This window comes from Equus asinus, chromosome 13 (assembly GCF_041296235.1).
Source record: "Equus asinus isolate D_3611 breed Donkey chromosome 13, EquAss-T2T_v2, whole genome shotgun sequence".
Lineage (NCBI taxonomy): Eukaryota > Metazoa > Chordata > Mammalia > Perissodactyla > Equidae > Equus > Equus asinus.
Genome location: NC_091802.1, coordinates 42,368,078 through 42,374,823, shown reverse-complemented (window position 1 = coordinate 42,374,823; position 6,746 = coordinate 42,368,078). Strand labels below are relative to the sequence as shown.

The following is a 6,746-nucleotide window of genomic DNA, read 5'->3' as shown; positions in this document are numbered from 1 at the left end:
GAGGCTGAAGGAGGCTTCCGCCAGCTGGCGAGTTCCTGTTCCAAGGTGACAGGGCCCCGGAGCAAGGCAGGAAACGGCGCGTGTGTGGGCGGGGCATGCAAATTTAAAACGGCTGTTTTTGCCCGGGAGCTATGCGAGCAAAAAAATAGAAATCGTAAAAGCCCCAAATAAGTTAAACAGTCCGACAAACTATGTATGTCTGACAAGTTGTGACAATGACACACTGTCAAGTCCAGTGAAGAGTGTGGGCTTTCGTTCGAGGGTGGCTTTTCTCACCGTGACCACAAAGAGGTGTGAGAGGAAGGGTGTCGCCGGGCAGGAGTAGGGGTGGTTATCGCTTCTCGGCCTTTTGGCTAAGATCAAGTGTAGTATCTGTTCTTATCAGTTTAATATCTGATACGTCCTCTATCCGAGGACAATATATTAAATGGATTTTTGGAGCAGGGAGATGGAATAGGAGCTTGCTCCGTCCACTCCGCGCATCGACCTGGTATTGCAGTACCTCCAGGAACGGTGCACCCCCACGGGGGAGTATACTCGTTGTCTCAAAGTCAGCGTGGTTCCTGGGGAGCGCGGTGTTCTCTCTGCGACGATGGCAGAGAGCGCCTTGGTCAGGGCTTTCTCTCTGTGGCCCTGAGAGTGGTGTTCTGGAGAGGAAGCCTAGCACGGTCCTGTGTAAGCGGGGCAGCTGCACGCTGAAGCCTACCAGCGCCATCAAGAGAGAGGAAAGAGAGAGAGAGAGGAAGCGCGGGAGTATCTGTCAAGGGCCCCCTTACCCCTGTGAGTGGTAGAAGGCTGCTTGGGCGTAGGGCTGATGAGCGCGTGCGCCATAAGCCTTATCCTCCAGAAATGAGATGTGACAGACAGGAATACAGTGAGGGGAGGCCCAAAGGGGCGCTTATGTAAGGTGACAGATAAGAACTAGCTTCTCGGTGGTGAACGTGAATCCACTCTGTACAGAGACTGATGTCTAATAATGTACACCTCAACTGTACACAGTGTTGCAAGCCAATATGATGTCAATAAAATAATTTACTTTTTTAAAAAAGTACAAGGCAGTAGTGAAAATGGCTTTTTAATTTTTTTCTATTTTTTAAGTTTAACTTTTTAAAGATTGTCACCTGAGCTAATGTCTGTTGCCAATCTTTTTTTGGTTCTCTTTCTCCCCAAAGCCCCCCAGTGCCTAGTTGTATACTTTAGTTGTGAGTCCTAGTTGTGGCATGTGGGACGCCACCTCAGCATATCTTGATGAGTGGTGCCATGTCTGCGCCCAGGAGCCGAACCAGTGAAACCCTGGGCCGCCGAGGCAGAGCGCGTGAACTTAACCACTCAGCCATGGGGCCGGTCCCCTATTTTTTAAATTTCAGTGATTTACTCTCTACGTTTTATTTTCTAGTGCTTTTGTCTCCCCCAATTTCTCGAGTTCCTTAGCAGGAAGGTTATTTGATCACGTCTTCCCTCCCTTAGTGAAGGAGGGATTCCTGATCGAGGGTTATGGGAATGACCGAACACGCAGCACGCTACACTGGAGAGACGAGATCGGCAGCGGTTTATTCCCCACGTATAGTCACAGTCTGGGCGAGGAGGACGTGGTTCACCAGGCAGGCCCACAACAAGGGCTGCTCTCTGGAACGACGTGTAAGCAGGAGCTGTGGTCAGCAGACTTTGTAGTAACAAGGGGGTGGGGTGGGGTGGGGTGGGGGTGGGGTGGGGGTGGGGGGGGGGCTCGGGTAAACCTGGTTCCTGCAGGAGGATGTGATTGTCTTGTTTGAGGAATTCTACTTGCCAACAGGGAACAAAACTTGCTGCTCTAAAATGAGCAGGCACTGTCCGGAGCACTTTCTTCCTCTGTGGAAACTGCCTTCCCGGGTTATCATCCCCAGCTTGGCTCAGGTAAAACTCACCTTCTCTCTTCTATCTATAGAATGGTTATTGGTTATTTTGCGTCAACATCTCTTGGCATAGTGTGGCAGGATTTCAGAGAAACCCACCGGAGACCGCCTGGAATCTACTTTGAACCAGCACTTGGTACCACACAGGCCCATTGAGTCGTCGTTGTCGCCCCCTCCCCCCGCCCCTGCCTTCCCCTGCCCCACCCCTTCCCAGACTCTTCAGGTGCCCGGGGGAGTTCTGAAAACTGGACCTCCTTATTTAAGTCGTAGGTCCTGATTTTTACCTGAGCTGTTTCAAGTCTTAAGACGAGGTGTCTTAAGGGGGTACCAGTACATATCCTAGGTAAGAGGAACCTAGGGGGAATCTCCTAGGCCGGGGAGCCTAGGGGAAACTTCAGAGTGAACGAGGAAGGCTGATCTTTTTAATTTGGCTCTAAATTGGAAAGAATTGTGTGTTTAATAGCAAAATGAGAAACTGAACTCCTTCAGCTCTGAAGAGAAGGGACACCGGCTCCTTCCAGCTGTAAGGCGTTCTCAGGCAACTGAGAACCTAGTGGGAGTGTCTGAGGTTGAGCCTCCTGACATGCAGGGGTCCTATAGGGAATTCCATCGTGATCATCCACTTTAGCTAACTGACAGCTCATCTGGGGACACACACATAAGGATTTGTCATCCAGCACTCCGGGCCCCCGCAGTAGGTTCTTTTGCTTGTTTCTTTGGTTTTGTTTGTTTGTTTGTCTTTTGGGTTTTTTTTTTTTTTTAGGAATATTAGCCCTGAGCTAATTATCTTATTGTTGTGGCAATATAGTTATTTGCATAAGTTCAATAAGAATCTCTTTGCCTTATAACAGGACACAATTGGAAACGGCTATATTACCAAGGCTTTGACTGGAATGTCACATTTGAGAGAGAAATGCGTAGACTCAGAGATGACAAAACAGCATTAAGGAACGAAGGTTGATTCTGTGGAACAAATAAGGCCACTAGGAAATATTGGCCTGGTACCTTGCTTACAGGGTTCCCAACAACCTTACCAGGTGAGTAAAGAAGGTCACTTCCTGGCAGGTACAAGAACATCAGGCTATTTTGGGCAACTTCGAAGAGAGAAATTCACCCAAATCTATAGGTATTCCAGGTGGAGTCTGATGATAGTAGACTTTCAAGTTTAAGCAGAGATTCCTTATGAAAAGTTCCACCAAAGCAGGTTCAAAATTGTGTATATGATGAATTTCTACTCTTGCTCTAATTATGTAAATAATTTGGCAGCCTTTATTCGGCTATCTTTCGTAAAAATGAGGGTGCTTTTAAGGAGAAAATTTATGTTTCTGTAGAAAATGTAATACATATTTGTGGATAATAGACTCTTGTTCTGTTAATTATCTTTGAGGTTTTTGTTTTGAACTTATAACCTAGACTGGATCCTGAACTCTTCTTGTTTATAATTCTAGTCACTATCTTAACAGAACGACAGGATGAAAAAAACCACTACTGCATTGAATTGTATAATTGGTTTATAGATGAGTCCTATTAGACAGTCTATTATCCGGTATTATACTTTGAAGCCTCTCAAGGCCACGAAAGAGAGACCAAGAACTTGTCATCAGACTCCACCTGGAATACCTATAGATTTGGGTGAATTTCTCTCTTCGAAGTTGCCCAAAATAGCCTGATGTTCTTGTACCTGCCAGGAAGTGACCTTCTTTACTCACCTGGTAAGGTTGTTGGGAACCCTGTAAGCAAGGTACCAGGCCAATATTTCCTAGTGGCCTTATTTGTTCCACAGAATCAACCTTCGTTCCTTAATGCTGTTTTGTCATCTCTGAGTCTACGCATTTCTCTCTCAAATGTGACATTCCAGTCAAAGCCTTGGTAATATAGCCGTTTCCAATTGTGTCCTGTTATAAGGCAAAGAGATTCTTATTGAACTTATGCAAATAACTATATTGCCACAACAATAAGATAATTAGCTCAGGGCTAATATTCCTAAAAAAAAAAAAAACCCAAAAGACAAACAAACAAACAAAACCAAAGAAACAAGCAAAAGAACCTACTGCGGGGGCCCGGAGTGCTGGATGACAAATCCTTATGTGTGTGTCCCCAGATGAGCTGTCAGTTAGCTAAAGTGGATGATCACGATGGAATTCCCTATAGGACCCCTGCATGTCAGGAGGCTCAACCTCAGACACTCCCACTAGGTTCTCAGTTGCCTGAGAACGCCTTACGGCTGGAAGGAGCCGGTGTCCCTTCTCTTCAGAGCTGAAGGAGTTCAGTTTCTCATTTTGCTATTAAACACACAATTCTTTCCAATTTAGAGCCAAATTAAAAAGATCAGCCTTCCTCGTTCACTCTGAAGTTTCCCCTAGGCTCCCCGGCCTAGGAGATTCCCCCTAGGTTCCTCTTACCTAGGATATGTACTGGTACCCCCTTAAGACACCTCGTCTTAAGACTTGAAACAGCTCAGGTAAAAATCAGGACCTACGACTTAAATAAGGAGGTCCAGTTTTCAGAACTCCCCCGGGCACCTGAAGAGTCTGGGAAGGGGTGGGGCAGGGGAAGGCAGGGGCGGGGGGAGGGGGCGACAACGACGACTCAATGGGCCTGTGTGGTACCAAGTGCTGGTTCAAAGTAGATTCCAGGCGGTCTCCGGTGGGTTTCTCTGAAATCCTGCCACACTATGCCAAGAGATGTTGACGCAAAATAACCAATAACCATTCTATAGATAAGAGAGAGAAGGTGAGTTTTACCTGAGCCAAGCTGGGGATGATAACCCGGGAAGGCAGTTTCCACAGAGGAAGAAAGTGCTCCGGACAGTGCCTGCTCATTTTAGAGCAGCAAGTTTTGTTCCCTGTTGGCAAGTAGAATTCCTCAAACAAGACAATCACATCCTCCTGCAGGAACCAGGTTTACCCGAGCCCCCCCCCCCACCCCCACCCCACCCCCACCCCACCCCACCCCACCCCACCCCACCCCCTTGTTACTACAAAGTCTGCTGACCACAGCTCCTGCTTACACGTCGTTCCAGAGAGCAGCCCTTGTTGTGGGCCTGCCTGGTGAACCACGTCCTCCTCGCCCAGACTGTGACTATACGTGGGGAATAAACCGCTGCCGATCTCGTCTCTCCAGTGTAGCGTGCTGCGTGTTCGGTCATTCCCATAACCCTCGATCAGGAATCCCTCCTTCACTAAGGGAGGGAAGACGTGATCAAATAACCTTCCTGCTAAGGAACTCGAGAAATTGGGGGAGACAAAAGCACTAGAAAATAAAACGTAGAGAGTAAATCACTGAAATTTAAAAAATAGGGGACCGGCCCCATGGCTGAGTGGTTAAGTTCACGCGCTCTGCCTCGGCGGCCCAGGGTTTCACTGGTTCGGCTCCTGGGCGCAGACATGGCACCACTCATCAAGATATGCTGAGGTGGCGTCCCACATGCCACAACTAGGACTCACAACTAAAGTATACAACTAGGCACTGGGGGGCTTTGGGGAGAAAGAGAACCAAAAAAAGATTGGCAACAGACATTAGCTCAGGTGACAATCTTTAAAAAGTTAAACTTAAAAAATAGAAAAAAATTAAAAAGCCATTTTCACTACTGCCTTGTACTTTTTTAAAAAAGTAAATTATTTTATTGACATCATATTGGCTTGCAACACTGTGTACAGTTGAGGTGTACATTATTAGACATCAGTCTCTGTACAGAGTGGATTCACGTTCACCACCGAGAAGCTAGTTCTTATCTGTCACCTTACATAAGCGCCCCTTTGGGCCTCCCCTCACTGTATTCCTGTCTGTCACATCTCATTTCTGGAGGATAAGGCTTATGGCGCACGCGCTCATCAGCCCTACGCCCAAGCAGCCTTCTACCACTCACAGGGGTAAGGGGGCCCTTGACAGATACTCCCGCGCTTCCTCTCTCTCTCTCTTTCCTCTCTCTTGATGGCGCTGGTAGGCTTCAGCGTGCAGCTGCCCCGCTTACACAGGACCGTGCTAGGCTTCCTCTCCAGAACACCACTCTCAGGGCCACAGAGAGAAAGCCCTGACCAAGGCGCTCTCTGCCATCGTCGCAGAGAGAACACCGCGCTCCCCAGGAACCACGCTGACTTTGAGACAACGAGTATACTCCCCCGTGGGGGTGCACCGTTCCTGGAGGTACTGCAATACCAGGTCGATGCGCGGAGTGGACGGAGCAAGCTCCTATTCCATCTCCCTGCTCCAAAAATCCATTTAATATATTGTCCTCGGATAGAGGACGTATCAGATATTAAACTGATAAGAACAGATACTACACTTGATCTTAGCCAAAAGGCCGAGAAGCGATAACCACCCCTACTCCTGCCCGGCGACACCCTTCCTCTCACACCTCTTTGTGGTCACGGTGAGAAAAGCCACCCTCGAACGAAAGCCCACACTCTTCACTGGACTTGACAGTGTGTCATTGTCACAACTTGTCAGACATACATAGTTTGTCGGACTGTTTAACTTATTTGGGGCTTTTACGATTTCTATTTTTTTGCTCGCATAGCTCCCGGGCAAAAACAGCCGTTTTAAATTTGCATGCCCCGCCCACACACGCGCCGTTTCCTGCCTTGCTCCGGGGCCCTGTCACCTTGGAACAGGAACTCGCCAGCTGGCGGAAGCCTCCTTCAGCCTCCTTTCCCTGGAAAAGCCCAGATCCAGAAAGACGCAAACAGCTCTGTGAGGCTTTTCTTTTCCACACCGCTTTCTTTCCTTTGATAAACAAATGGCAAGCAATAGGATATATTGGAGTACATGAGGAAGCCATTTGGGGTAAACCTAGTTCGGCCTGACCTTATTTTTCCAAAAGGGCCTGACGTGGCCTTTGAGCACGCATTGCAT

General features: G+C 48.0%; 2 non-coding genes across 2 annotated transcripts; one reads left to right on the top strand and one right to left on the bottom strand.

The window, feature by feature from the left end:
• Positions 1–333: 333 nt before the first annotated feature.
• On the top strand, positions 334–524 carry LOC123276524 (U2 spliceosomal RNA). The gene has a single exon (XR_006513029.1). It is a non-coding gene; the product is annotated as a U2 spliceosomal RNA (small nuclear RNA).
• Positions 525–6,016: 5,492 nt separating this feature from the next.
• LOC123276521 (U2 spliceosomal RNA) lies at positions 6,017–6,207 on the bottom strand. Its single transcript, XR_006513026.2, has one exon. It is a non-coding gene; the product is annotated as a U2 spliceosomal RNA (small nuclear RNA).
• Between the last annotated feature and the right edge of the window lie 539 nt (positions 6,208–6,746).